General features: G+C 41.5%; 1 pseudogene; it reads left to right on the top strand.

The window, feature by feature from the left end:
* The first annotated feature begins 2,257 nt into the window (after positions 1-2,257).
* Positions 2,258-2,497, top strand: LOC103744426 (annotated as a pseudogene).
* Positions 2,498-9,606: the final 7,109 nt, after the last annotated feature.

Raw genomic sequence — 9,606 nt, forward strand, 5'->3', positions numbered from 1 at the left:
AGCATTTTCCAGCTGCCCCGTAGAGCACATTGTTAAGCTATTCTGTCAGCTTTGTGCTCTGTATTTCAGTTGTTCTACAAGTGAAAATTTGTGAAAGTTTAAGGAAGAAAAAGTTACAGACTTGGGGCCAGAGAGATGGTTCAACAATTAAGAGGACTGACTGCTCTTGCAGAGGACCCAGGTACAATTCCCAGCACCCACATGGCGACAAACAACCATCCATAACTCCAGCTCCAGAGGATCCAATGCCATCTTCTGACCTCCTCAGGCAGTGAATGACACAGAGGGTGGGGGTGGGGTGGGGGGGTGCACTGCTTACACACATGCAGGCAATACACTCATACACATAAAATAAAAATAATAAAAAACCAAAAAAAATTACAAACTCAATATTTGTTTCTATTATTATAATGATACATGACACATAAAAATTTCAAAAGTATAGAAAAACACAAAGGAAAAATAATCATTTGTAAGGCTAACAGTGTAATTACCAAATTAAGATTCTGGTACCTGTTCTTTTAATCTTCCTGCTTATGATTTCTGTACATTTTCTTTACATGTTATATTTTATTTGTGTATGCATGTATGAGTGTGTGAACATCTGGGTATGTATATGCTTGTTTATACGTGTGCAGATGCACACTCAGACGCCAGAGAAGGATACCAGGCATCTCATTATCAGTTCCTACCTTATTCCCTTGAGACGGGGTCCCTCATGGAAACTGGAGCTTGGTTAGTAGCCAGCAGGCTCCAGAGATCCTCCTGTCTGCCCTCCGCAATGCTGGGGTTGGAGGTGTGCGTGTAGCTATGCCAAACTTTTAGAAAATTACATTTATTTACTTACTTTTTAAAATTTATTTATTTATTTATTTATTTATTTATTTATTTATTTATTTATTTATTTATTTATGTGCCATGGTGTGTTGTGACAGCTAGAGGACAACTTGTGGAAGTGAACTCTCTCCTTTTACTATATGGGTTCGGATGATGGAACTTCGGGCACCAGCCTTGTCAGCAAGTGCCTTTATCCACTGGATTGTCTTACAAGCCTTGCCTGGCTTTTTTTCTTATGAGGGTGTTGGAAACTCAGGGTCTCATGTTTATATAACAAGTGCTTTTACCCACTGGTACATTTCTTCAGTCCCAACTTTACATATTTTATATAAGAATCCAAACGTGAAGATCAATTTTTGTCATGTATAGTACTTACTTTTTCCACTTACTGTGCCTTAAGAGGTTTCTTTTGATTCCATAAAACCCTTGGCTTGAATCTCTGACTATGCTTTGACAGTATTGGGTTCTGCTGGGTGTGGTTTTCTTTTTCTTTTTGGTGGTCCTGAAAGAATAGTTATTTCTCTTCTTACGGAGAGAAAGCAAACTTTCAGTTTATACCAGTAGGTGTCATCCATTCATACAAAGCACAGTCTAAGAAGCCTAATGTAATTTAATCTGATTTCTGTAATCCTAGTCTATTCAAATGCCTTCTGTGAAGGGTGTTTAGGCTTTAGTAGAATTTGAAGGAGTTATTTTTATGTAATTTAAAGTGCTTTCAAAGAAAGAAAAAAAAAACAAGAGCAGTTTTAAAAGAAATCTTTTTTGTTTATGTATTTGAGGCAAGTGCATGTGTCTTATGTGTGTGTATGCATATTTGTATGTGTGAATGCAGGCACACGTGTGGGCCATGGTGTGTGTGTGTGTGTGTGTGTGTATGTGTAGAGTTCGGAGGACAGCCTCAGGTTTTGGTCCTTGTCTTCTACCTTGTTTGGGACAGGGTCTCTTTGTTGTTCATTGCTGTGTGCACCAGACCAGCTGGCCTGCAAGTTCTGCTGATTCTCCTGGTTCCACATCCCTTCTCTGTGTAAAAGCACTGGGATCACATCTGGACACTAATACACCTGACTTTACACCGATCCTGGGGTCAGTCCACAGCCTTGCACTAGCATCCCAGCCCAAGAGCAGCTTCTGACATGAAACAAAGCTCTGTAGGTTTGATTATCATTTTGTATCCTAAAAATTTCTCAGTTACTAGAGAGAGCTTATTAAAACCTTACTTTGAATAGCTATGCAGAGGATTGATGATGTCATTGTCATGGGTTGGCAAGAGGATCACCAATCTTAATCCTATCTACAACTCAAACCAGACGAAAACTCAGCATACAAGTGGGGAAAAGGTTAAGAAACCCCAACCTGGCGCAAGATGTCTGCTCCTGCCGACGTGTTCTGCTGGTGGCAGACCCGCAGCTTATCTTGTGCGAGGCAAAAGGAGCTCGAGGCTATGAGTAGACACACCAGCCCAGTCAACCCGGCTGTCTTCCTCTGCCTGACCGTGGTACTTCTGGCCATCGGCATGTTCTTCACCGCCTGGTTCTTCGTTTACGAGGTCACCTCCACCAAGTACACACATGACATCTACAAGGAGCTCCTCATCTCCTTCATGGCCCCCCTCTTCATGGGCTTCGGAGTCCTCTTCCTTCTGGTCTGGATTGGCATCTAAGTATGGGTCTCCAAGGGTACCCACAGGCAGTTTCACCCAGCCCCTGCTTTTGTAAATTAATTTTTTTACCATTGATACAAGTGTCCCACTTGCTGCTTACAATAAAGGCAGATGTGTGACAAAAAAAAAAAAAAAAAAGAAACCCTAACCTTAGCAGAGAAACTATTGGCAGCTCATCACAACTGGCTGAGGGAGAATTGGTGTTCTTTAAGGGAATGATGATAGATAGGTTGACCAGTGGTTGAACTCACACCTAGGGACATCTGAGAACACAAACTTGACTCAATAGACCTTAACATATATGACAGAATGCATGAAATTGATAGGAGGACTGTGGGGCGTGCAGATAGGGGATGGAGGTCTAAATGTGATTAATATATATTCTATGAAATGCACAAAAATTCAATAAAATATATTTTGAAAAAATTGAAGTGAATCAAAATGTAATACAAAAATTTAAAAATACAGGGTTGGAGAGATGGCTCAGTGGTTGAGAGCACTGACTACTCTTACAGAGGACCTGGGTTCGATTCCCAGCACCTACATGGCGGCTACGATTCGTCCTTAACTCCAGTTCCAGGGGCATCCAAAGCCCTCTTCTGACCTCTGCGGCATTGGATGCACTCACATACATTCAGACAATACACTCATACACATAAAATAAAAATAAATTAAAAAATTTAAAAATATAAGTTATTAAAAACTGGGGCTGGACAGATGGCTCAGCAGTTAAGAGACTTGTTCTTATAGAGGACCCAGGTTTGGTTCCCAGCTCTCACATTGGGTGGCTCATAACCACTTGTAACTAGTTCCAGAAGATCTGATGGCCCTGTTTCACCTCCATGGACACTTGCACATGTGGAGTGTACATAGATATGTTCAGGCACACACACAACTAAAATAATCTTCTAAAAAACTTGTGAAAATTAAAACCACCACGACAAGTATTGTTTTATAATTTTAAAGAGTTTTTGTGTACATTGCCTTTTTTTTTTTTTTTACACAAGAATCTTCCAAGGCTACAGATGAGTGAATTTTTATTGAGAGAAGGTAGACATCTTTCACACAGCTGGTGAATGACAGTCAAGTGTAGAATCAGAATCTCTTGATTTTATATGGATCTGCACGTGTAGTATTAAAAAGTGTTTCACTTTAAAAAGTTGTTAAAAATGTGTCGATGTAAAAATGGTGATGCATGCCTGGGATCTCGGCATCAGAAGGCTGAAGAAGAAAAACTTAAGAGTTTGCGGCCAGCCTGAGCTACGCAGTGAGACTCCGTCCAAAACAAAACAAAATAAAGCCCCAAACAGCCAACCATCCAAACAAACAAATTAATATCCCAAAACAACAAAACAAAACCTGAAAAAAAGAAGGTATTCCATGATCCAAATTGATCTTTGGTTATATTTTATATGCCATTCAAAATGTTGGTTCATGCTATATGGAAAAAATCATGACTTTGGATTCATTTTCCCTGTGGCAATGTGCAACTGGAGCTGATGACTACCATTTTGCCTGGAGTCTACCACTCCCCCTTGCTTTATTCAGGGTGTACTTCATGCTCTGTTCTCACATCCAGACACATCCATGCACATAATTAAAAAGAAAAGTAATTCTGCAAAAAGGAAGGAGGGAAGGAAGAAGAAAGAAGAGAGAAGTAGGGAGCAGGGTTTACAGTCTAAGGAGGTCTCTCTCTCTCTCTCTCTCTCTCTCTCTCTTTCTCTCTCTCTCTGTCTGGAAAAATACTAGAATGTTTATAAACTGAAAGGGAGGAGCAGTAGGCTAGTGCTCTGGCATTAATATACAGGAGCCAGTAGCCAAGGGGGTCAGAACAATGGAGAAGATGTAAGGAATGGGATCCATTATGGATGCTTTGAGCAGTGGCATTTAAAGAGGATGAAAGCCAATATGACTTAAGTGAGGCATATTTGTTTAAAATATTAGTTATATTAGTTATGCCATATCTCAACTGTTATCATTTTAAACCTTAAATGGATTTTATATTGCTCTTTTAGGATTTATAGATTAATTTTAAAATGAGAAGATGATTGACTATTAAAATTGAATATCCTTTTGTTTGATGATTGGCAACTCATGAAATGAGCACTGGATTAGGATGATGAATTATTATATTCATGAATTAATTTCTGTATAAACAAAAACTATTCCTTGATCTCTGTTCCCATTATCATTTAAAAGAAAAATGGTGGGGGCGGGAGTGATGGTTCAGTTATTAAGAGTATGTATTGCTCCTGTAGAGGACCTGAGCTCAGTTCCTAGCACCCACATCAGGCAGAGCACGATCACTTGTAACTCCAGCTCCAGGGAATTGGATAATTGGATGGCATCTTCTGGTCTCTGTGGGCACTGCATACACACACACACACACACACACACACACACACACACACTCACACACGACACATACATTTTTTTTTTTAAATCTTTTAAAAAAGCAACATGGTCATTGGTGAGCATTCCTGAGATCATAAGGTTCTTTCAGAAGCCAGGAGTAATTCTTTAAAGACACATTCCTTCAGTGAAGTTGTGGAGCATCCCTGCCAGATACTGCAGTTCCAGCTATGGAGAGGGTATCTGCACTCCTTATTGTGATGCTGCTCATGGTCTAGGAGGAGCTGTAAGAAAGTGTGAAAGGAATGTGAAAGTTGTCCAAATCAAAATGGAGGCCATTGTGTTAACCCTATCCTCCCCTCACCCCCAAAAGAGAGAGAAATCAGCCTAGGAGGTAGGTTATAAAGGAAAATTCTTATGTATTATTACCTGATAGAAACTAGTACAAAAGAATCTTCCAGAACCACAAACTTGTGGAGAGGCTACCACAGTCTTACATGAAAAACAGTTACCACAATGGTATCTGTCCAGCAACTGTCTGTTCATCTCAGACTGATGCCACTCTTGCTATGAATCACTAAGGCCAGGATCATTATTTCACAGTGTCTGATAGACTCTTCACTGGTGTCTGTAAAGGCCTCCCTTTGCTTCACTGTCTTTGAATATGAGACAGTCTATATGAATATAGTTTACTATGGCATCTGTGTCCCCACTGCAGTGTTCTATTCCCAGATCAAAGTCACTATTCTTTGGAGAATTTCAGGGGTTTTGTTTGTTCATTTTTTTAATGCTGACAAAGGCAAACATCACAGTCTTCTAATGAATCCCCATACTGAACACTGGGAAAACACAGAAAAACCATCGAATGAATGCAGAAAAGCCATCAGCGAGCTAGTGAATTAAACTAGCTAGGCAGGTTGTCTATGGACTGATGGCTGTGAAACAAAGCTTGAAGAAAGGCAGGATTTCTGTGGAAGAAAGGACACTGAGAGGGAGCGGAGGGGAAGTAGGGACAAGGAGAGGCTCCTGGCAGCTGGAGGAGACTCCTGCTGGGGAATTCGGAGAATGCCACATTATTCAGTGTGCAGGGAGCATTTGGTGTAAGAAGAGGAAAGAACAGATGTGACAGGAAGCCAGGAGGAATGAGTAAAGGAGTTCCTGTTGTAGGGTCTTGTGAATAGTTTGATTCTAACCTAAGAGCCATAGGAAGCCATGGAGGGTGCTTAGCAGGGGAGAATAGATGAGTTACACTTATATTTTCAGCATTGGTTGAAGGCATTGAGATGGGACAAGAGTTGAGGCTTAAAGATGAAGAGGGTGATGCTGGAGACTAATGCAGCAACCCTGGCAAGAAAGGAAGAAATATACTCTGGTGATAGCTGGGAAGTGGGGCTTATCGTGACTCAATGGGAGAAAGGAGAAACTGAGTCAAGTGGCTGGATGATGATGCCTCTCTTCAGAGACTGTGTTGGAGGAGAGACCATTTAGATTAGTAAAGACACATCTCTTTCCATGCTTGCCCATTTCAAAATGGCAGAACCAGCGCAGGGGAATCACGAGTCTAACTTTGGGGTGCTTTTTTTAACTCCTCATGATTGTTCTCAATGGCCCCAGTATGTGAGCTCTTTTATTCACACAAACGTTGCTTTCAGTCAGCTTTAAGCAAGGCAAAAAAATCGCTTACTTGTAGAAATTGTGAAAAGCAACCATGAGGCATTAGGAACTCAGTGGCTCACAAGACAGGAACTAATAAACACTCTACCTTTAATGTAACAAACTTTCCATTCCCCACCCTCAACCCAGGCATCTGCACACACAAATCAAAACCTTCTTAAGTCATGGAATGAAAAATGAAAAAAAAAAAAGCAAATAAAAAGTACTTCCTGTGGGGTAAATGGAAATTTTTTGCCCAGTTTGTTTTCCAGGCACTAGAAGAGCAATTCTGAATATTTAAAACCACAAACACTCGTGTTTGTTACAGATTATGGGACTGATCACATAAGAGGGGATGCTGGCACAAAACATCATTGACATGGAAGCTAGAGCTTTGCTGCCTGGTAAGTTCCAAAAGTCCTACACAGCAAGAAGGACGACGCCTGGGTAGAAACAGATTCGTATCAAAAGCAAAGCGTGCAATGGAGCGGAAGCAAAACTCAACCATAACTTGTTCAACTTTTCTCCCCTTGAGGTAGAAATACTACATTAACATTTTACTAGAATTTTTGCTTTACAATAATTTGGAACTTCCTCTAGGATGTAAATACTCTTTCTCCATGAAAATCAGAGGCCAACAAAGTGATATTTTAACTATGAACCCAAGTTCATTGCTTGAAGGTGGAAGAAACCAACGACTCAAGAATAGGTTATGGGGGCAAGGAGAGAGATGTAGTTGACAAGCCAAACAAGATAGAGAGGTGGGAGCAGAAAGGCTATGGCATGAGGCTTGTATGGGATCTGTGGGGAGGTACCAGGGTAATTACAAACATTAGATACTGTTTTATTATGTGTGGGCTGTGTTATCTGTAGTTAAGTAGCAATTCTGGATTCTGTAAATCTGAAGAAAAGTTACTGATTAGAAAGGCTTGTGACTCATGCCTTTTAAATTCTCTTTTCCCAGAAATGGTTAATTCTGCAGTGAATTATTAAAGATACAAAAGTCATATTTCCCCCAGAAAATAGGGGGAGGTAGAACTAGCTGGAAAATAGTTTTCAATATGTTGGGTGGTCGTCTTCAACGAAGCTAGTGTGAGATGAATAATGTATCATCCAACCATGTCACTTCCACACTTAGTGATTTTGAAAAAACTCAAGAGCAAGTGAGGCTCAAGGGCTTACTTAGTATTTTCATCAATAAAAACATATTACCCACAATTTCTGGCCAGCTTGAGCAAGGACCAGCATCAGTGTGTAGTGTGGCAGCATAGAATGTGGAACTTAGAATTTCACTGTTTGGGTTTGACTTGGTTCCCCTACTTGTCAGCCATGTGACCTAGGCTAATTACTTAATCTGTCTCACTCTCAGTCCTCATTCAGACTTGGGAAGGTTAATGGGCTCTTCTTGGTAGAAAGTTGGAACACCTGAACAAGTGAATGAACGCATGTGAAACAGTTCAGTGCTCAGTACACGTTCACTATTTGATTCTTGCCTTGAACCTTCCAATGAAACCGCAACTGAGCAGAATTTGGCAACTTGGTGCTCATGAGACTGAGAACGCTGCATACTTGTGTTGTAAGGAGCGAGCTGTCTGTAGTAACAAGGACAAAGAACCCATGGTGAAAACTGCATGCTGCTCGCATATGTTGCTGAGAACAGGGGCTAAGTAAGAAGTAACAAAGAAAGACTGCAGCTACGTCTTGGTAAGTATGATAAAGTTGATTCTCTGTCATGGTAAAGCTAAAAGCCAATCATGTAAATATGAGCACAAAAGAGAACAAAGTCTAATGAACAGCTAATAAGACACCTGCAAGGTTGATGCTGATGCTGGCCAGGGTTAACAGCTAGCAGACAGTCAAAACCAGCAACTAACACAGCACGAGTCAGAGATACACAGGGGGACTTCAGTCACCCCTACCTGGGTGGATGGCATACGAACAGTGGATAATCAATTCCCTAGGAGGACAAGGGGGACATGCAGAGTATGTGGGCCCTCTGTTGACTCAGCCCATGATATCCTAGACAATTAGTCAACTTCATAGCAGTAACCTCAGCCTTTGTCCAGTCTCTGCCATGGCCCTATAAAAACTCTAGACAAGGAAGTTCAATGGCTTTTTCCTTTCTTTGAAAACCCTTCCACCCTTGGGAGTTTCTCTTTCTTTTCCTTAAGTTCTCAATGTCTTCATTTTCTCAGTTTCTGGTAATTCTTGCTTCCACTTTGCATACTCCCACAAGTGTCCCGTCTTATCTTCACTAACATGAGACAATGAACTCAGAGACTCTGTCCCAGGTTGACTTCTGGTGACTGTGAGTATATGGTACCTATAGGTCCTGAAAAAGCACAACTGGGCTTTAAAAGGGTCCATTGCTCTAAAAACTCCTGCATCACTTGGTTCCAGAGCTCAGCCTCATCTAGGTTAGAGAAGGTTAGTTCTCTGCTGCCTGTGTGTTTACTGGAAAATGACTCTGGCACAGCACCTGTGAGACTGGCAGTATCTCCTCCTGATGCTACTGTGGGGGGGGGGATGCAGTGGTAGGGAAGGGAGAAAATTGAGGCAGCAAGCTTCCAGGGGTCCTGGTGGGCCATATCTTCAGGCTAGCTCAGCCCTCATGAATATCTTTTACACTCCTTGAAAAGAAACCAAGGAGCAGCCCTGGCAGCTTGGGGAAGCCACAGGATCAGCTTCCTCCTGGCCTGTGAAGCCTTGGGTCTGAGCCAGTATCTCTAACTGCTTCTGTTGCCCCAAACCTGGATCTGCTTCAGAGCAGAACACTTTGGACTTAACCCTTGGCTATCCTGTTCCACTAATGTCAGTTTCTCCCCTAGATGTCACTTTTGTGGGCCAAGAGTCAATCAGTCATTGCTCAGAGGCCCAGCCTAGATCCAGCATTATGAAAGCCAGATGAGGCTTCTGGGTGGCAGAATCACAGGCCTTGGCATAAATGTTCTGTTAAGAGTGGGGACTCTGAAGCTAAATGCTCCAAGCCCTAACACAAACCATTACCACAGGACTTGGGCAGGTGTTTTACTTCTCTCTGCCTAAGTTTCCCTTGTTTGTAAGATGGGGAGACTAGTAGCCCCTGGTCACAGATACATATACAT

Source organism: Nannospalax galili, unplaced genomic scaffold (assembly GCF_000622305.1).
Source record: "Nannospalax galili isolate Female #2095 unplaced genomic scaffold, S.galili_v1.0 scaffold281, whole genome shotgun sequence".
NCBI lineage: Eukaryota > Metazoa > Chordata > Mammalia > Rodentia > Spalacidae > Nannospalax > Nannospalax galili.